The 21,517-nt window shown below is 38.4% G+C and overlaps 1 protein-coding gene across 1 annotated transcript in view; it reads right to left on the reverse strand.

The window, feature by feature from the left end:
• Positions 1-20,758, reverse strand: part of sipa1 (signal-induced proliferation-associated 1) — a 62,484-nt gene extending 41,726 nt beyond the window's left edge. The window contains exon 1 of the mRNA XM_077201975.1: positions 20,589-20,758. The gene's annotated coding sequence lies outside the window, so the exon portion shown is untranslated. The remainder of the gene's footprint in view (positions 1-20,588) is intronic.
• Between the last annotated feature and the right edge of the window lie 759 nt (positions 20,759-21,517).

A 21,517-nucleotide genomic window follows, 5' to 3' on the forward strand; every position in this document is an offset into this window, starting at 1 on the left:
GTGTTGTGACACGAGGTCACTTCAACGTTGTGTTGATTACTGACACTAGGGGTCCCGATGGAAAGCACCACAACAGCTGAAATGAGTAACAAGGTTTTTGGTGGTGCAGACCAGTAGCTTGCCGGGTAACAAGTGCACTCATGTATTCCATCGAACAATGTGGGGACAGAAAGGACAGTACTTAGAATGGGAATAGGTCGCTTCAGTCAGTCTTTTGATCTTTTCTCTCTCTTTTTTTTTATTAGAAGTTAGCTCTAGAGAAGTGCTCTTCCTCCTCGGTAGGAGAAAGAACACTACGGAGATCACATCCTGCCACAGGAGAGGTTTGTGGAGAATATATCGCATGGACTTGCCAACCGGGAAGTAGCACACTACAAACACAGTGACTGGTGACAGAGGCGGAGCTCTGCCTATAGGCTATGAGAAGACATGAGTTTACCGACAGGAGTGCGACCCGTAGTGTCAGTACTCGACACATGGTCTCATTCCCTCCATCAGGGAACAGAGGTTAAAATAGTAACCAAGACTTTCATCTGCAATGACAAGTTAAAAGTTACAATATACTCTTATCCAAAATGTAAATTAACTTATAGGGTCAGTGTTGACTGAGTAGCCTTATTTATACACGAGCAAATCTGTGTAAACAAACATGACAAATTTTTGGGCACAAACATAAATTAGGGTTACAGTATTTTATGTATTAATTTTTTTTATTTTTTTGCCAAAAACAGCCCTTAGAGGCTCTTGGAATATCCCAATTAAAAATAAAAACAAGTAAATAATTTTTGTATGGATTTAAAAGCTATATCTATAAATGAAATGCCTGATACCTTCTTTTGAACTAATTTGTAAATGGACCTGAAACTAATTCTTAAAGGTTCACTGTGTAATTTCTAGCGACATCTAGTGGTGAGGTTCCGAATTGCAACCAACAGAAGTTACGGTGGCCGGCAGGAAAATATGAAATATGGAGGCGCAAAATGGCTATTTCATTGTAAGGGGACCCGTGGTGAATGTGGATAGAAATGGCTCATTCTAAGTTAATAAAAATTGTTCATTATGCTTTATACACCACTGAAAACATAATTATGTATATGATATTGCATTTCTGTCAACAGATCCTCCTAAATATTACACAATGCACCTTTAAGTTATAGGTTGAAATAAAACTAGCTGAATTGATTACTGAAAATTTTGAAAACACTTTTCACTGAGCATTTACTGAGGATTTGTTGACTAAGGAAATGCAAAGTAGTTATCTCATAATTTGGCAGCAGTTATATTAGGCTGCTGTCACTTTTAGACCTGACTCACGGATCCATTACACGCCGCTGCTGAAATCCACCCACATTTGGCGGGTTATACTGTTACTCATGCAAGTTCTTTCTGAACTGTTTATGTTTACTTAAAAGATAACTGAATGTGTTTATGTGAATACTTGCCAAAACCTGCATTTTGACATTATTGTGTGTGTATTTGCCTGTTTAAGTGCAAGAAACTTAGTACTGAGAGGCGCCTTTATGTACGGACTGTGGGTGTGAGCACAAAATCTACGGGAATGAGTAAAATGATTTGCAATACGTGCAATCCTACGCCGAAATTCAAGCCCTGTAACACCTACAATATTAATCCAAAGCAAATGAAACGAGTGACTGAGGGTTTGTGTGTGTCAACTCACTGTTTACACCTGGTATTAGGATACGTTTCGGTCAATTTGATTCAAGTGGACGGCACTAAATACATGTGTAAACTGGGTCTAAAACAATTTGAGCTTGTCCACTTTCTACCACTTCCAGAGGTGGTCAAAAACGCATTCGACCAGATTGCGTAGTGCAAACGCTCATGTGGTCAAATGCCTTCAAACAGCCACTAAAGATCGCCTACTGTCCTCCTACTGACCTAATGTGTAAACATTATGGGAAGCGCGCTAGCCAGACGAGATTTAGACTTGGTCAGCTGAAGACCCAAGTTTGATTTGAAGACAAAAAACGTACCAATCACAATGTTCCCTCACCATTCCTGATTTTTAACACACACTCACCACGTTCAGCGTGGTCTAGCGGCTGAAACGAAAGCTGCTGCTCTCCGTATGTTTTTTCGTTGTCTCCTGGCACATTCATACATTGCGCAAGCTTATTTTGTCCATTAGATCAAAAGATCTAATAAAAACCCATATATTTACCCGATCATAGACCCTCCCCTCGAAGAAATCAGGACAGAGGTGGTTGAAAGTGGCCAAAAGAGACGGGTTAAAACACCAGGTGTAAACGAGAATATGCCTCTCTCGTCTACTTATGATTCGATCGACCAAAACGCATCTGGAAACTAGGTGTATACAGGGCAGAGAAAGTGTTATCTATCCTATGGAAAATGAGTATTCATAGATGCCACCTACGTCACTAGAAATAGAACGCCGCCATATTGACGACCGATCTCGCCCGGCGCCGCCCAAACTGCCCATTTGAATGAGAGAGAAAGACAGAGATAGATAGATACAATTTTAATTTTAGGCTCTGATCCTTATTTGTTACCCCCAGTTTTATTTTGTCCTTTATCATCTGCCCCAGACTTGCCCCAATTTGCCTTCCATGATATTTATATTTACCTTGTGCATAACCCCTCCCCATACAGTGGGGATCGCTTGAAAGCTTTCAAAGAGTACAGACGTGTATCAATATGCTGTGGGTGGATGGGTTACAAACGTAAAAGTGCGGCACCTGGCCACCAAGGATTTATATTTAATCATGGGAAATGTTGGTATTATAAAAATAAATCAAATGTATGATTTTGGTGGTAGTTTGCTCTGACTAGGTAGCGAGTTGTTAGCTAAGTGGCTCAGCTGGTAGCTTGCTGTTAGCCACGGCTCACAGCTAGCTGTCATTAATCTGGATTAGGCCTGTCATGATAGTCAATAAATCAATTAATCGCACGATAAAGAAATGAGCTCGATAATATTTCCGGCCGCGATAATTTCCATTTGCATGCTTTGTTTACCTCGCTCTCTCTCTCTCTCTCTCTCTCTCTCTCTCTCTCTCTCTCTCTCTCTCTCTCTCTCTCTCTCCACCAAAGAGACTGGATGACAACCTTGTTTAAGGGTATGTTTTCATATTTTACGTGAATACTCTCCAAAACGGACATTTAAACATAATGTTGTGTGTATTTGTCCATTCAGACACGAAACAGAGCTCAATTCATTACTCGCGCGCTGTATAGGAGTCTATAGGCTTGTTCGACTTGAACCGGCGCTGCGCAGACCGATCGGTTGATGACATCAAAGTACCGCGAGAGCGATTCAAAAGCATAAGGAGCCGTCTGCTCTCTAATCGCTCTCGCGGTACTTTGATGTCATCAACCGATCGGTCTGTGCAGCGCCGGTTCAAGTCGAACAAGCCTTATGGCTGCACGCTTCGGCTCGGGTGTGTGCGCACAGAAAGATGAGACATGATACAATATTAGACATTCATACAATATGAGACATTTATTCTATCCTTTTCTTTTGGTATAGAATAAAATACGAGTTCGGGGTTCCTCTTTCGGCTGTTGTTGCAGCCTGCACAACATATTGCAGGAAGTACTGAGACCGCCGGTCGTCAAGATGGCGGCGCAAAGCTAAAGTGACGCCATGTGAACCGAACGAATAGGTACTAATGAGCATGGAAGCGTTTCAAATATTTCAGTATCGAAAAATCTATATTTTTCACAACACTGCATTGCACTTAGTCTATTATTTCAGATGCCTTTTTAAAAGACTACAACTGTATTATATAAATATTAAGTATTATATTTTAATTTCAAGCCCTGTATATATATATATATATATATATATATATATATATATATATATATATACAGTATATATATATATATATATATATATATATATATATATATATATATATATATATATATATACACATATATACACATACAAACACACACAAAAATTTAGATTGAACAATGGAAAGCAGAGTAAATGCAGTATGGAATGTAGTGGGGTTGTTTCCGAAAGGCAGTTTAATTTTGACCATCACCCTTATTATAGGGTCTGCTTCCTGTTAGACAGGAAGTGATGTGATATGCCAGTTGACCTTTATGTAGGCTGAGAGGATGAAACTGTCATACCATCCTGCTTGGCCTAGAACACGGTGAACTTAACTTCCGTGTCTATGTGTAATTTCTCTCCACTTTGCTTCCTCCATGCTCACATCTTTTGCACTTTTTAATATATAAGCTCTCATACAATGCTGAATATCACATGTGTCTCAAATGCATCTCCTGTGATCACTTGGGGTTGGATTCAGTTTATGAGGATCTCTGATTTCACGAATACAGTTCTCAACATAAGTTTACTTTGTCATAAGATAAAGAATTAACAAAATGTACATAAATTATCCTTTTCAAAATATGCATGTTTTTTATGATTGTGTGTTGCTTCCTCCAGCATACAGTACTTCATGTCAGTCTGTCACTGCAAGTTGATATCTTACTCAAGATGTTCTGTGAATTATTTAGCTCATATTGATCTTTATTAAAAAAAAAGACTGATCTCTACAGGGGTGAGTTAAATAAAATCTATATAGGCAATGCTTTTAATTGATGATAAATCCACTTCAATACTTAACCAAAATATTGAAAGAGAATAGTTTCACCACTTAAAACATTACAACGTCCTCAGTATTAATACTTTTATAGCTGAATTATGGAATCCAACACTGTCTTTATGGAAACAAGAATACGTATTAAAATAGGGATACTGGCAACAAATTAATTATCAATATTTGTATAATTTATTGTGCAATTATGTTTTGGTTTATTTTTACATAATTTAATAATTTATTCAATTTACCCCAGATTACCCCACTTACACATTGACATGTCTCAACCCTAACCTGAGGCAAGTTAAGCTACTAGACACTTTTTGTCAAGTCACATTATAGATTCATTTTTAAAATTTCTGTTGATATTGGAGAAATGAAGAAGTACACTTTAGTATACTTTTAAAATGAGCACTTATTCTGGAAATAATACAATATAAAAGAATGTCCTTAAGTGTAAACCGAATACAATGTTTTCAGACCCTTAAGTGCGCTTCTGTTGTCTTTAAAATATGGTTAAAGTGAACTGCCCAATGTACCGAGATTTATTTATGGTAAACTAAAATAGGCCTATATACTTTAACGTCATTTCTTTTGCAACTTGTATGTCATATATTTTAATTGCACATTTTGTATAATTTGGTGCATTTAAAATATATGAACCAAATATTGAATAAAACACTACAGTTAAAATTATTTTAAATATATAAGTATACAGTATATTTTTTTTTACTTTAGTATGTTAGTCAACACCAGTGGCGTGCACAACAGCTCAAGCCCCTGCCCCAATTGTCTCAAAATGTATTGTGCCCCTCTATGATAATTGTAAATAATAATAATAATAATTATTATTATTATTATTATAAATAGTATAATAGATAGCAATGAACTTATACACCATTGCCACTTACAATAATAATACAAAAAAATATTAGGCCTATATAAAAATTCTTTTGGCGGAAGCATTTGGCGGAGGTGAAGTGGTAGGCGGAGTTTCCTTTGCAGCGCCTCGTACGCAGCAGTTCGCCGCGAGCCTTCAAACTACATGAGCAGCAGGTAACGTCAAACATGCTACTGTAAAATTGCGGCAGCATGCGAGTTATGCTTAGCTAAAATAAAAGTATAACAAGGGTTATTAGCTTGGGGAAATACTCTGGTGAAATGAAATCTTTAAGCCCATGTCCAACACTAAATTGTAATGAATGTAGCCTATATCTTTGATTTCATAGTACCACTTTACAATAAGGTTAATTTTTTTATTATTCATGTATTAACTAACATGAACTGGCTAGCCATGAGCAACACGTTTGTAACTGTATTTGTTAATCTTAGTTAATAATAATACACCTGTTAATTGTTTGTTCATCTTATGTCACAGTCAGTGCATTAACTAATGTTAACACACACAACTTTTGATTTTAATAATGTTTTAGTAAATCCTGAAATTAATATTAACTAAGATTAATAAATGCTGTAGAAGTGCAGGTCATTATTAGTTCATTCATGTTAACAAATTTAACTAATGAAACCTTATTGTAAAGTGGTACTGATTTCATGATAGCTAACACTACATGCATATAATACATAAATCAAATTTACAACATCAACAAATATAAACATGAATTCCTCATATTTACCCCCTTGATTCTCACTGTTTTGTTTAGTAAAGTACATGATGATGCAACAATTTGTAGAGAATCCTGTTGAGGAAATTCACTAAATCAATAGAGTGGTGCAGGGATGTAAAATTTTGTTGGCCAAAACCCAGAAACAGGAGAGTTAGCATTTTAGCACGTTTGGTTCTACTGTCTTGAAGGCAACGTGTTTTTGTTAAATGTTTGAAATTAGGTCTGTGGCGAGCAAAAGCTCAAGCTATTTTCACTTTTTCTTACGAAATACATCAGTAATACTCTCTTGTGATTGTTTTTAAAGCTTTCACTTGTCTTGTAAAAGGCGGTTGCTAACAAGTTGCTAAAAAAGGCTACAGATGTTGTCGTAGACATTAAATGTCATTAGCCGAACAGGTAAACTTACTCATCTACTCACTAATTGGCCTTCACAACCTTGTTATGTTTATAATCACGCTCTTGAAAACATTTCTAGCTTTAACTTTCAGGGAAAATGTTTTTAAACAAAGACTGAGGAGCCTTGTACATGACACCGTTTTCAACTAAAACATTTTGGCCGTTTATTTACATGACAATGGCATTTTGGGGCCCTGAAAATGCAAACTTTTGAAAACGGTTTCAAAGTGCAAGATCTTGAAAACGGTGATGTTATGCGCACGCGTATTACGTGTTCAGTCTATAGGTGTGTAGTGTTTCTTCACAAAGTGACATCGCCAACTACTGGCCTGCAATATATACAGCGTTTTTAGTGCTTTCGCAAATCCTTGTGAAAGGGGATTTTTTTTTAATGTTGTTGTCTGTTTGCGAAAACTTCTGTTCATGCATCAAAATTCACAAAAGTTGTATTCTAAATAATATTTAGTAATATCATAATAATTTCCCTATTTTCGTTTGATGTGTTATGCATTCTAAATCTATCAACATCTTTTCATAGAATGCCAAGGAAATAAAGGATAAAAAGAAAAAAGAAAAACAAGGAACTCTTCTTTTTTTTGTTGCCCTTTTTGGTCCTTCAGCCCCTGCCCTTGAGGAGGTCTGTGCACGCCACTGGTCAACACAATAATCTAAGTGTACTTCTTTAAAGCATACATAATGATTTAAAATGTACTTCAAAGTAAAACATTTAATTTGACATTATTACCTTAAAGCTTTTAAAAGAGTACTGAAGCATGCTAGTCAATAAAGTGTACTCTTTAATTTTCAATTAAGATTTGAAGTACACATTCAGTATAATTAAGTACACTTATTTTTCACAAGTTTCCTGACATTGTGTGGCTCTGTGCTTAGAGAACAACCCAAGTAAAAAGATTGCAGTCCCACGTTCCCCTGGTACTTGTGCAAGGTCACCCCAGTGCTTGAGGCAACACTGTATTTTTAGCATATGACACTGACACTAAATAAAAAATAAATGCTATTTTGTGTTCAGTGTCAAAAATAAGGTTGCTCGACAACAATAACAGGGGACTGAAAAAAATAAGTCCAAAAGAAATTGTAGTAAATAACCATAGTCTTGGAAGGACAAAGAGGTTGACATTATTCAGTTATTCATGAGCAAACCATCAGGCCACATTCAGGATATACTTTTTAAAAAAGTCATCGTTTTTTGCTCCTCCTCCAATGCAAACTTGAGAACAAAAACAAAACCTCAAGCAGGAAGTATACAACTCGGTTCAAAAGGTTGAAATGATGTGAAAAGTATACAAAGACACAAATACGAGATCCATCAGACATAACTACACTTCTCATTTGAGTAGTTAAACGCAACAAATGATGCAGTTGATTGAGGCAGAATGTAAAGCTGTTAAATCTTTTGGCTGCATTTGAAATGTCACGTGTTTTATGAGTTTTGTGTTTGGATAAAGAAGAAGAGGAACTTGCTTGACAAAACAACACAATGGAATGAAGTTGAGTAATTCAAATGAGAGTATTTTATTCCTTGTGCTATTTGTTTGGTTGTTTTATGCTTGAGTTCAGGTGACTTCCTCTGTCTTTCCATTTTTTGCATGTGTGCCATTGAAAAGAAGAAGTAGTATACTTTAAAAAAGATTATTATTATTGAAATAATACACTTCACTTCACTTTTGAATTGAACTTGAACTTTTGAATTGCATATTAATAGCAATTAAATGAAACTATTAGTTTAAATGTTAAATTTACTTCGCTTTTTCATCTTTTTGAACCACTTAAGTAGGACTTCAGTACATTTTTATATGTAATTTAACTTTTAACAGTGTGCTGTCGAATGTACTGACAAGCATTTATGGTCAAATAAAATATATTTTAATGCATTTCTATTTGAATTTGTCTGCCATGCGTTTAAATACATTTGTATTCACACATATGTAATAAGGTTGCAATTTAGTACATTTATTATAAGTTTAGTACATTTATTTAGTAAACATATAATCAAGTACTTTGCATGTGCATTAGTATGTTAGTCAACACATCAACATATATGTACTTCTTTAAAGCACGACTAAAGTTTATTAAAACAATGATTTAACATTTATTAATCTGACATTATTACAAAGTGCACCTTCTGTGTTAAGAACAGCCATGAGTTTTTTTTGTTCAAACAAAATATACTTTTTAAGATTTTAACTACATGTGCACATTCAATACAATTAAGTGCACTTTTATTTTTTTCATAAGGGTGAACAGTATGTGTTCGCTTTACCAAATCGTGTGTATACAGGTTTATGAAAAAAGCCTTCCTTTGGAACAGTCTGGTCATGACTTGATTCATAATTAAGGTAAATAATGTTGTTTTATTTTTTACAAATGCTAAAATTCTGTATTATGGGTAGGCCTAATTATAGCTAATTAGCTTTATATAAAACAGTAGTGGTCTGTGGTATGTCCTCATTTATGTGTGTGTGTGTGTGTGTATGTTTAAGATGTCTACAGAAATGGGGCTTATTACCCAAGTAGGCAGGAATAACAACTGTTCTAATGAAACACACAGAGAGACACAGTCACACAAGAAAGGATATAGTGAGAAGCCTTCCTCCATCACTACATCCTTTATACTTCTGTTACACTGTACACTCTGTCTATACCAATGTCTTTGCACCTGCGACTGCATCTTTTCCTACTTTACATTCTCTTCTCATCTTAATATTTTTTTAAACTAATATAAACTTAGACTATCACTCTTTGAAATAAAGATCAGAAAAGGAGGTTTTCACAGCGATGTCATAAGAATCGTTTTTGGTTCCACAAATACACTTTTTCATGTTTTGAAGAACATTTTAATAATCTAAAGAACCTTTTTCCATTATAAAAAACCTTCTTCATGGAACCCTCAACTTCAATTAAGAAACTTTATTTTTAAGAGTATATCTTATCATACATTAGTAAAGAAATAACATAATAATCTGCTCTTTTATTGTATTATTTTATTTTGAGAGTTAATGCATGTGGTAATATTCGTAAACAATCTTTTTTCAGCCAGCTTTAGAATTGTGCAGGACATGTGGGAGATAAAAATAAAGTTTGGAAATGTTAATTAGCTTATGAATATTAATTAGACCATGCAGACATTGCTTGATATGCCCTTCCTAGAGCGCCCATTTGCTTAGCCTAATTAATATGAATGGGCTAGAGGTAAGCTACACCCTGGGCTCATTCTTCTAGTTTTAAGCACATTTAAAAAAAAAATAGTACAATGATTAAACTATTTACACAAACGCGACATAGCAAATATTCATCCTGATGAACTCTTTCTCACATTCTCAAAGATTTGACGGATTAGACATTTCCAATGTGTTGGTCAAAGAGCTCTTCATCTGGAAAGCATCTGCTGAGTACAAACATTTGATTGACATCTTACACTATGAATCAAAAACATTGTGAGTTTTGAATCTCACCAGCCTCTCTTCATAATACAACACAGTTTTAAGCGACTTTTTAAGAAAATACATAAATATAGGATCGAATTTGATGTTTAAAAAACAAAAGTCAATCAGGCATTCATGTATTAATGAGAATGGATATTTTTCATATTAAACAGAACTTAATGGTGGTGGGGCTTAATACATTATTGGTCATTCAATGCTTCTGTGAATGAAAAGGACCAATAATAACAAGGTCTGAGATTAAGAAGATGCTTAAAGTTACTTATATGTAATATATATATATATATATATATATATATATATATATATATATATATATATATATTTCTTTATTAAGTAGTATTTTTGCTTTTGAGAAAACAGTTGAAGAGAGACAGGAAGCAATAGTAAGTGGGATCGGGAAGAGACCATGTGTCTGGACTCAAACACAAAGTGCTGTTGCGATATTTGACGGAGCTTTGTCCATAAGGCTGTGACTCAGACCAAATGTAAAATGTTTTATATAATGAATATCCTCAATTACGAATATTAATCACGTTGCATCAACCAGAGTCATTTATTGAAAAAAAAATCCGGACGGTAAAAGATGAGTACTGGTCAACTGGATTACCCTGTGCGTGTTAGTCTGTTGCCTATCTGCATGGTCAGACTCTCAATAAATAAAGTCACCATGAAATCAAAATGGGTAGTTTTTTAAATCTTTTTGTAATATTTCCGTATTTATCTTAAATTATTTATTCTTGCAAAAAGAAAAGCTAATTAATTTAGCTAATTGAGATTAATTGCACATAATATTAAATATATTAAATAAACATTTACATTTTTAATATATTTTATATTGTATTAATTTCACATTGAATATCCAAAATAATTTAGAAACATATATATATATATATATATATATATATTTTTAATGGCATCTTTTTACAAAGTATATGAATGAAGGCCAGTATCACTAATACCTGTACCGATACCGTCTTTATTAAATGGACCACCCCCCCCCCAATCAATTTTAGCCATTAATTATACACATTCAACATTACAGTATAATTGAACTCTATCAATTTTAACATTTAATAGGCTTTAAAAAATGTGTCAAAAAGGCAGGTTTTGGTTGGAGTTGAGGAGCCTGGATGCTGAAACTACGCCGCCTAGCTCGATGTGATCGAGTTTGCTCAGGCTAAGGAGCTAATGTGCTACTGGCCTCACGCTAAAGTGATAGCTGACTTGAAGAAGTAGACCTAAAGCCAATAGTTAAAGTTCATGTTTTTGCCCTTCGTAATACTATAATAGTTAAAAGACATAACTAAACGTGAGACAATGTGTATTGTGATGCATTATTATTCTGCTAGATAAAAATTTATTATCATATAGGAACTCACACTATTTGCTCTGAGCGTGTGTGTGACAGTGATTCATGCGCATACATGTCAGTCAGTGCGGCATCGCACATCAAGTTCGTAGAGAGCTTTTTTCAGTCCATTTTAAATTCTGATAGATATTACCTAAGAAGTTCAAGTAATGCACTGGAAATACGCGCTCATTTAAAGGGTAAGTTCGGCGTTTTACAAGTAAAGCCCTGTTGTAAGATCGTTTCTGATGAAATCGAACGGTTAAGATTAAAATTTGGACACATGCTGCTGTCCCGAGAATTTTAGGTTTTTGTGTTAGCCCCCCCCCCCACTTACAATGGTTTCATAGGGGCACTGGAACAACCATTCATATAAACGCATTAAACTTGAGTTTACAAAGACATGGAACTCACCGAGTGGTCTGGGGTGTTCACTGATATGCTCACGCAAAAATCGCTGCAAAAGATGCTTTCCAACAGGTTTTATCGTAGTTTTTGGAAGAATGTCCGGTTGTGAGGCGTTGGAAAAATAGATCCACAGTTTTACAACGAATGGTAAAACACCTGTTGGAATTCATCTTTTGCAGCGATTTTTGAAGAAAAGAAAAACCTAAAATTCTCGGGACAGCAGCATGTATCCAAATTTTAATCTTAACCGTTCGATTTCATCAGAAACGATCTTAAAACAGGACTTTACTTGTAAAACCCCGAACTTACCCTTTAAAGGGTCACTCCACCCATTTGCATTAAGATTTCCATTGTTAGAAATCCAGTCATACTATTGAATGGTCCTGCAACACTCTTTCATTTTCCCCTGAGACGAGAGAAATCCTCTATTTACCTTTTTCACTTCATCCTACAATGACGCAAAAATCGTAATTTTACGTCATTGTAGGAGGAAGTGTAAAAGGGGGGAATTTCTGTGAAGACTACAAGCACTAGTTCCCACCCTTTCAAACCCGCCCATAGGGGGTTGGACCTAATGCGCTAACAGACCTATCAGATCAGTGCCAGTGCGTTTGATTTCACCGGGAGAAACTTTTTGAAAATATGGACGAAGGTACTGAATACAAAGGCGGATGCATAATGGAGGATCTGGATTTTGACGAAGTTATGGTAGAAACGGTTGTTCGTGGCTACCTTTATGAGCCACAGTATAGCGACGAGCAGCTGAGGGCTATGGAGGAACCGGAGGCGGCTGAAGCTGCTGCCACCACAGCCGATGCAGACGATCTGCCTGCCGCGGACGAGGAGCCCGCAATGGCTCGAGCTGGGGCAAATTGGTGGTGCCTGTGCTCTCACTGTGCGTCAATGGACACAGAACAAGAGTCTGTCTGCTGCCGAGAATTCCAGCGGTGCTACGGAATCGGAGGATGACACGGACATGTGTGTTGCTGCTCACCCGAGTTTCGCACCCCATATGGATAGCGGCGTCCTGGAGACCTGCTTTAGAATACCTAAGTTCAACTGGCAACATCAGCCAAAGCCTACAGGGTCAAATGGTCGTCTTTCTGTAAAGTAAGTTTATTTTAATTTTGTTAACACGCTAACGTGGCAGGTTCATTGCACAAATATCTTGCAGTTAAACTAGCTACTGTAGTGGGAGTGGTCTGCGGAGCTGAGCATTGCAATGCACTATGGGGATTGTTGTCTACAATCCAAAGCACTAAAAAGTCATTTTCTGCCTTTTATCGGCCAAGAAGGTCCCAAATTAGAAATGTATGATACTATTCTACTACATATATGACCCACTTTCAATACATATTCATGTCTCCACCGGTGGAATGGCGCTTTAAGGGACGGAGAGAAAGCACTGACACCTGCAGGATTTCCTCTGATGGTACTTTTTATTGAACACTATAAAGTTAAATAAGCGTATTATAGTCTATCTGTTTCGTAAGATCAACGGTATCGCAGAACAAGTGTGGCCTCTATATCTTAGACGTTTTTAAATCTGAACTCCAAAAAGCAACAAAATTGTCAGACATCCATGAATGCATGTTCACAGAGGAAAACAACTGAAGAACAGCGCTGGTTGGTCTTTCGATACTCGACAACGACGGAATCCAACGGCGTGGGCGAAGGTATAAGGTGTGTATTTCATTTTATGAAATAATCTCGAAAGAAGTATAAACACGGCAGAGATGGCAAGTTCAGCAGCTGGAATTAGCTGAGGTGACGTGACGCTAGAGCTAGAGCAGACAAACGGCTAGACAGCAGCGCAATCCACCTGTCACTCAAGTGGCCACGCCCTTGATTATGCAGCATTTTGAGGCTTAATATAATTTAAACAGATGAGTTATAAAAAAATTCACCCCCCTTACAGTTGACATGAAGGGCAAATTTAGCTGTATAGACCAAAACAACTTTAGACACCAGGCTGTAAACATATTTTTTTCTGCTGTAAAGTTGGGCTTTTTAACATGGGGGAGATACAGATTTGACTCACTTTTGCTCCCAGCCTCAAGCGGCCAGTCGATGAATTGCAGTTTAATTCACTTCCGTGTTGGTTTCAAGAGAGAGACAGGGAGGTTGCCGCTTTATATAGATGAATCCTTATTAAAGCTACAAAAGGTATTCAGTCAAGAGCAGTGAGCGATTTTCTTTGTCTTTGTCTTTTGTCTTTTGTTCTTAGATTAACATTAATGTTTATAAGGCTGCTGTCACTAAGAACTGATTTACATGACTTGGATCTGACACATCCTATTTTCTCACAATTCTTTACGTCAATGTAACACTTATCAACTAATTTAAGACGGTGAGTTTTGTCTGTCCAAGCGTGAAAGAGAACTCTGCAGCACTGTGCGTGCGTTTTGGGTGTTTGTTCACAGATAGCTGCACCAGTTCAGATTTTAGGCTTTTTTGTGCCTCTTATGCTTTAAGGGTTTAATAGCACTTGAATGAATGATAGCGTGATCATATACTGCGGAGCAGCCAAAGGATGACAGAAATAAACAGATGTTTATAGGCCTTTATATACATCCCAGACATTGTGGGATATTTGTGTGGCTTCTCTAATGATAATGTGATCTGTCTTCCTTACCATAGCTCTTAGGGTGTACAGAGCATTAGGACCTGCATCTACATCAACATAGCTTCCCATAATTTAGGTCAAAGCATTTAATATTTAAGTGTTCCATTTTAACATTACACTATATTTAGCTTCACTTGCAAGTTATAACAGAGCAGCGGAAGTGTAATGGAATAAAATAAAAATAACAGAATGTATTCATCCACTTTTTGGGCTTTTTTCTAGTTGTGAATAATCTTTAAGGAGTCATTCTCATTACCTCACAATTTCATATGTCTGAGCAAAGAAGTTTGCTTCTCTTTGCCAAAATTGATCATTACATTTTTGTTTTCAGAATTTCAACATTTTCTTGCATTTCTTTGCTCTTCTTTGATAGTGTTATTTCACACAGCAGTTTGTGTGCGTGGCATTAAGCTTCGAGTTTCCCACAGACACTCACAGCACTTTTATTGATTTTCAGCTCTTTGCACCAAGGAAATGCTAAGACATACACATACTAATGTTGAATGATGTTTTGTTTTTGTTGCATTATTATTTGCCTGAGAAAATGCAGACCTTAGATAAGTCTGGATATGTGTCTAAGTAGAATGGCAACATGATCTCATGGTATATTTGTACATATTTTACCGCACATACATTTATGTATGTTTACATAGACACTAAAATGTAAAATGTAAACATTTAAACCTTATGTTTAATCTAAGAATATTTAATTCATGGAATTAATCAGTTGATTCTACTGTATTTATGATCAATGAGATTATGTTTTCAATCACATTTATCACAGTTGACTAATTTATTTTGTAATTATAACATTTCATTCTGTTCTGTGTGACTTCTGGTGCTAGATCGTTTCAAAGATTGCATCATTTTAAACAAAACAACACTATCAAATCTTGAAATTAACACAATTTCTGTAATTGTTTAAACATTATGTATATTTGTTTTTAAATGCCACACATCTATATTTTGGTACAACTTTTTTTTGCCATTTTTGGATAATTCCATAAATTATTGTGATTACACTTGTCCGTCTGTAGCATTTATCTTTATACTATATTTTTTAGAACATTGGTTAGGTTTAAAGATAGATACATCTACATAATGGTGTATTGAAACAACAACAACAAACAAAAAACTCACTGTATGTGGTTTTGTTTAGGTTTGGGGATAAGGTTAAGGTTAAGGGATCTAAAATATCTTTAAAACTGCAAAAATGTAACTATATAAATAAATATGATATAAACGATTCATATATATTTTACTTTTATATATCAGTAATACTGTTTACATTTTAGATGCTGTCAGTACACACATATTCCTTGTTTCAGCATCTACCCAAATGTACAAAAAAGTATATTAAATATGTATTATGCGTTATGTACGAATAGTTAAACAATGAGACCAGTCTGAAAATGGATACACATCTGTGTGTGACACTTCCATCATTCACAAACAAAGGCCTCTGTATCTCAACATCACATAGCTGAAAAGCCATAATACATGACCAGCTTCCCTAGTGGAACTGTAAGCACTGAAAGTGAAAATGGCAGTAGAGCAATATTATAACAAAACGTAAGCCAACAGTTTCAATTATAGTGATACATTCTGACATTTATCCTGCAGCCCAGAAAAGGATAAAACCTTCATAGGTTTTCATTACCAAAATGATTCTATAAAAGAAATATGCTTAATTGTATTGAATAGCCTATGCAATTGTAGTGAGCTTCAAAAATATATATATTTAAAATACTGTATACTTGCTGATAATATTATATTAATGAAATAATAGGCCACTTAAGTGTACACTTTAATGAATGTTTCGAAACACACTCAAGTACACTTTTAAAAATGCACTTTGTAGATGTCAAATAAATGAATTCCGTTTTACTTTAAAAATACATTTTAAATCTTTTTTTTTTTTAGAGATAGTCGGGATCACCTCCACGCACACCTTGGGCTCTGGAACCACACTCCTTGAGAGAGGATGGACTCTTTACCACTCTGGAGTTACCCACGGTGAGAGGCGGCGGGCTGGTGTGGGTGTGCTTATAGCCCCCCAGCTCAGACGCCATGTGTTGGGAGTTCACCCCGGTGAACGAGAGGGTCGCTTCCCTGCACCTCCGGGTCTGGGATAGGTCTCTCACTGTCGTGTGCGCCTACGGGGCGAACGGCAATGCAGAGTACCCGGCCCTCTTGGCATCTGGAAAGTGCTCCGACTGGGGACTCCGTCGTTCTACTCGGGGACTTCAACGCCCACGTGGGCAGCAACAGTGACACCTGGAGCAGCGTGATTGGGAGGAACGCCCCCCCCTGATCTGAACCCGAGCGGTTGTCTGTTATTGGATTTCTGTGCTAGTTACAGCTTGTCCATAACGAACACCATGTTCAAGGATAAGGGTGTCCATCAGTGCACGGGGCACCAGGAAACCCAAGGCCGGAGGTCGATGATCGACGTGGTCGTTTCATCTGACCTTCGGCCGTATGTCTTGGACACTCGGGTGAAGAGAGGGGCGAGCTGTCAACTGATCACCACCTGGTGGTGAGTTGGATCCGATGGCGGGGGAGGAAGCTGGACAGATTCGGCAGACTCAAACGTACTGTTAGTGTCTGTTGGGAACATTTGGCCGAGTCCCCTGTCAGAGAGATCTTCAACTCCCACCTCCGGCGGAGCTTCGACCAGATCCCGAGGGAGTTTGGAGATATTGAGTCCGAGTGGAGCTGTGGCCGTAAGGTCTCCGGTGCCTGTGATGACGACAATCCCCGAACCCGGTGGTGGACACCGGAAGTAAGGAATGCCGTAAAGCTGAAGGAGTCCTATCCGGCCTGGCTGGCTTGTGGGACTCCTGAGGCAGCTGATGGGTACCGGCGGGCTAAGCGGACTGCAGCCCGGGTGGTTGTGGAGGCAAAAAATCGGGCTTGAGAGGAGTTCAGTGAGGCCATGGAGAAGGACTACCGGCTGGCCTCGAAGAGATTCTGGCAAACCGTTCAGCGCCTCAGGAGGGGGAAGCAGTGCCCTACCAACACTGTTTACAGTGGAGATGGGCAGCTGTTGACCTCAACTCGGGATGTCGTCGGACGGTGGAAGGAATACTTCGAAGATCTCCTCAATCCCACGACACGTCTTCCATTGAGGAAGCAGAGGCTGAGGGCTCGGAGCTGGACTCGTCCATCACCCAGGCTGAAGTCACAGAGGTAGTCAAGAAACTCCTCGGTGGCAAGGCACCGGGGGTGGATGAGATCCGCCCTGAGTACCTCAAGTCTCTGGATGTTGTGGGGCTTTTCTTGGCTGACGCATCGCGTGGCGGTTGGGGACAGTACCTTCGGCCTGGCAGACTGGGGTGGTGATCCCTCTTTTTAAGAAGGGGATCAGAGGGTGAACCTCGGATTCAGGAGGAACATTGGGGTTTTCGTTCGGGTCGTGGAACACTGGACCAGCTCTATACCCTCTCCAGGGTGCTGGAGGGTTCATGGGAGTTTGCCCAACCAATCTGCATGTGCTTTGTGGATTTGGAGAAGGCATTCGACTGTGTCCCTCGCGGCATCCTGCCGAGGGTACTCTGGGAGTTATGGGCTCCGGGGCCCTTTGCTAAGGGCTGTCCGGTCCCTGTTCGACCGGAACCGGAGCTTGGTTCGCATTGCCGGTAGTAAGTCAGATTTGTTCCCGATGCATGTTGGACTCTGGAACGGCTGCCGTTTGTCGTCAGTTCTGTTCATAATTGTTATGGACACATTTTCTAGGCGCAGCCAGGGGCCGGAGGGTGTCAGGTTTGGGACAGCACGATTCGTCTTTGCTCTTTGCGGATGATGTTGTCCTGCTGGCCCCATCAGACCAGGACCTTCAGCATGCACTGGAGCGGTTTACAGTCGAGTGTGAAGCGGCCGGGATGAGAATCAGCACCTCCAAATCCGAGGCCACGGTTCTCAGTCGGAAAAGGGTGGCTTATCCAGTTCAGGTTGGTGGAGAGTTCCTGCCTCAAGTGGAGGAGTTCAAGTATCTTTGGGTCTTGTTCATGAGTGAGGGAAGGATGGAACGGGAGATTGACATACGGATCGGTGCAGCTTCTGCAGTAATGCAGTTGATGTACCGGTCTGTCGTGGTGAAGAAAGAGCTGAGTCGCAAGGCAAAGCTCTCGATTTACCGGTCAGTCTATGTTCCTACTCTTACCTATGGTCATGAGCTGTGGGTCATGACCGAAAGGACAAAATCCCGGATGCAGGCGGCCGAAATGAGCTTCCTCCGCAGGGTGGCTGGGCGATCCCTTAGAGATAGGGTGAGAAGCTCGGTCACTCGGGAGGAGCTCAAAGTAGAGCCGCTGCTCCTCCACATCGAGAGGGGACAGCTGAGGTGGCTCGGGCTTCTGTTCCGGATGCCTCCTGGACGCCTTCCTGGGAAGGTGTTTCGGGCGCATCCCACCGGGAGGAGGCCCCGGGGAAGACCTGGGACACGATGGAGGGATTATGTTTTCCGGCTATCCTGGGAACGCCTCGGGGCTCCGCCGGAAGAGCTGAAGGAAGTGTCTATGGAGAGGGAAGTCTGGGCATCTCTGCTTAGACTGCTGCCCCCGCGGCCCGGCCCCGGATAAGCGGAAGAAGATGGATGAATGGATCTTTTTTTTTAAAATAATATTTTGTCTTATTTGTGCTTTAAAGAAGTACACTTATTTTGAGGTGTTGACTAACATACTACATCACATGTTTGATAATAATTTCAACTGCAGTGTGTTATTTGATATTACACTTAAAGTTAATATTTTCTAATTGTTATAAATTGTAACTTCATCATTACAAATGTGCAATTACAAATATATTTAAATACATACCATACAAGTTTCAATAGAAATGACATTAGTTTATCAATACATTCAGGAGTACACTTTAACCATATTTCAAAGAAAAAAGAGGTAATATGAAATATGAAATTGCATATAAATATGTACTTAAGTCGTACTTAAGTGGGTCAAAAAAAAAGCACAACATGCTTGATTATGATTTCACTTTCTAACTTTAGTTTGTGTGTAGTTTTTAAACAGTTACAATGTTCAAAGTTCAAAGCAAAGGAAGATATTTGATTTTAAATAAATCGTTTTTTAAGGACTACAACAAACGCCTGGTAGGGACTTCACGACATTCCTCCCAAGTTAGTGACATCACTAACCCTAAAATGGACATTAACCCTGCCCCCGGGAACAAGCAGTCCATGTTTAGAAGAGGAAGAGTTGTTGTAGTAGAGAACATTTGTGAGTCTGCTCAAGCTGTCGCATCTGTCTTTTCACATGCAATACAATACGTAACACAAATGCAATAGCATGTCACTCAGTAAGCATTTTACAATAGTTCCCACACAAGTGATTTTTTAGATATCTGTGGGGTATTTTGAGCTACAACTTCACATTCACACTCTGGAGACAACAGAGACTTATTTTACATATTGTAAAAAGTGGCAATATACCACCCCTTTAAGTTCAACTAATTGCATTTAATATAAATTGAAACTATAATATCTTTTTTAATTTAATCGTAATAACGTGCGATTCTATAAATAGTTTTTTTTGTTAAGTGTACTTCTTTTTTACAAGGGTAGGGTCCTTATCTACTCTGATGCATTGGAAGCAGGTTCAACTTCACATAGCCTACTGTAGATTGTTTATGCAATGAAACAATCAAATTGTAGCACCTGAGAAGGCAGAGGAAGAGAAAGGACTCAGTGCATCACCACATTACAGCCTAATAAATGTGACAAGGAGCAAGATGCCATTGTGCAATTATCCACATTTTACGTCAACTGCACAGGGTCAAGTGCTGCCATGAAAAGCCATCCAGCTGTACCCTTTGTTGTGCAAGCTTAAGATTTCTGTTCTTCCTATTGTTTTATCACCCTGTATTCCACTCCCTCCATTCTCATCTATTATCAACGTATCCCTAGAGCCCAGTGATCAACCCTTCCCCCCATCCTACCAAACAAATTAGAATAAGATTGATAGAGACGCTACATTGCATCTTGCGTTTTCCTTGCCACCTTGAACACCATCAGCAGCAGCGCTTGCAGAAATAGCTTCAGTGCAAATCAAACGTTCCAGACCTTCTTTTTATGAATCAAAACAAAATGTGGAAAAACATCCTTACCTTTTTTAATCAATTTTTCTCATTCTCTCATATTCTTTGTCTGCATAATCTCTGTCAATCATCTAGTGCACATCCTCTGCAAAGATCCGCAGTGGCTCAGTTTCTGTGTCGGAACAGCGGTCTGCGCGCATGTGTGTGAGTGTGCATGTATGCGAATGCAAGCCAGCAATGACGTGTAGACGTGTGAAGCTAGCAGAGCACAGTTTCAACCTCAGACATCACTTCCTCTGCTTCACAATGTGTTTCCCTTTACTGTGTTGACACATCCTCTTCTCTGTGTCTCTGTTACTTGTATCTTTCACAAAAACCACACATGCAAACGCAGAACGGGATGTACACGCTTAAAAATAAAGGTTCTTTACTGTAAATCTGTGGTTCCATAAAGAACCTTTACATTCATGTAACTTTCAATTACACAAATGGTTATTTATAGTGGAAAAAGGTTCTTTAGATAATTAAAATTATATTTTTGGAACTGTTCATTAAAAGGTTCTAAAGGTTTCATAATGGTTCTTCTATGGCATTCCTGTGAAAACCTGTGTGGAAGGTTTATTTTTAAGGGTGTATAGCAAGATGTGCGGTTTTAAATGTACAGACAAAAATGGTTCTTACCTCCCAGTTTTCATTTCAGTTCCACATAAACACTTCAATTCATGCTAGCATTTTTGTGATCTCACTCCCCCAGTGAAGGCTGTTTTTCCTTCACCCAAATATTTCAATGCAGAAATGCAAAATCCACCACTGACAGCTTGCCCTGAGAAGCTCACTATGCCCCCATCGTGCTGTTCTTATGGGGGCAGGTTGGACTGATCTGTCTTTTTCTGCCCCTCTCTAGCATGCTGCCTTTAATACCCATTCACATCAAACTAAAGCCGACCCCTTCCTCCGCCCCGCATACGCTATTGCTCTCCACCCCCTCCTGTCTTTTC

Source organism: Siphateles boraxobius, unplaced genomic scaffold (assembly GCF_051911475.1).
Source record: "Siphateles boraxobius isolate OS27281-9 unplaced genomic scaffold, OSU_SipBor_1 48, whole genome shotgun sequence".
NCBI lineage: Eukaryota > Metazoa > Chordata > Actinopteri > Cypriniformes > Leuciscidae > Siphateles > Siphateles boraxobius.